The sequence below is a fragment of the Orycteropus afer genome, unplaced genomic scaffold (genome assembly GCF_000298275.1).
Source record: "Orycteropus afer afer isolate SDZICR_OR568_19922 unplaced genomic scaffold, OryAfe1.0 scaffold00712, whole genome shotgun sequence".
NCBI lineage: Eukaryota > Metazoa > Chordata > Mammalia > Tubulidentata > Orycteropodidae > Orycteropus > Orycteropus afer.
In genome coordinates this window covers 758,370-759,332 of record NW_006922299.1, presented here as the reverse complement: position 1 = coordinate 759,332, position 963 = coordinate 758,370, and positions in this window count along the sequence as shown.

Genomic DNA, 963 nt, shown 5'->3' with positions numbered 1-963 from the left:
CCCCTACAGATTTGAGGGAATAAGAATCTTGGAGAAGTTCTTGTTCCTGCTCTTGTAAGATTGAGAAATCAATTGCTGCGAAGGATTTCTTTCCAATCATTTGAATTGTATCCATCAACCCAATGAAGCTAATGCCTGCACCCCTCAGATATTTTAATTTATCAAAATAAACCTTTACTGAAGAGGAATGACTTGTTCTATGTAGCCCTTTGGGTTTGTGAAGCAGGTATTTTATTCTGTTTGCTTGATGACAAATTCTTAAATCATTCCATAAATACAGAGTGAGGCTGAGGAGCCAGGAGACACGGAGCTGAGAAAAAGTTGGCTTTTAGGTGTCATACTGTGGCAGGAAAGAGGAGAAGATGACATATGTTATAAAGTCACCGATTGCAAAATTGTCTACAATGTGCAATTAATCTAATTACTTCACTCAGTGTTTTCCTTCCTTCCTTCTTCCTTTCCTTCCTCTCTTCCTCCCTCCTCTTCCTCATCCTCCTTCTTCTCTCTCTTTCTTTCTTTCAATCGAGGTCTTTTCTGCCCTGGACTCCACACTGGACTGACGCCTAGCCCGAGGAGTGGCTTGACTGGGGATGGCGGTGTTTGCTCACCAGCCCTGTTTGATTCTCCTCAGAGCTGCTGAAGAGCCAGAGCCTGGCGGCTGTCTGAGGCACTTGGAAAGGGAACTGCCATGCGACAGTCGATCTTTATTGCCTCAGGAATGAAGCAGTGGAATAAACAAATTGTACAAATGCCTACCCTGGGCACTGATGTTGAAATTGGGTCAGGGAGGACAACAACAGCCACCCTGTCATGGTAGATGCAGAGATGTCATACCTTTAAGATATCTGGTATCTTCTCAGTCCAGATTGTTGTTGTTGCTATGTGCCGTCGAGTTGGACCCGACTCATAGTGACCTCTCCTTGGGTTTCCGAGGCAGTATCACTATGGAAGTAGATTGCCCCA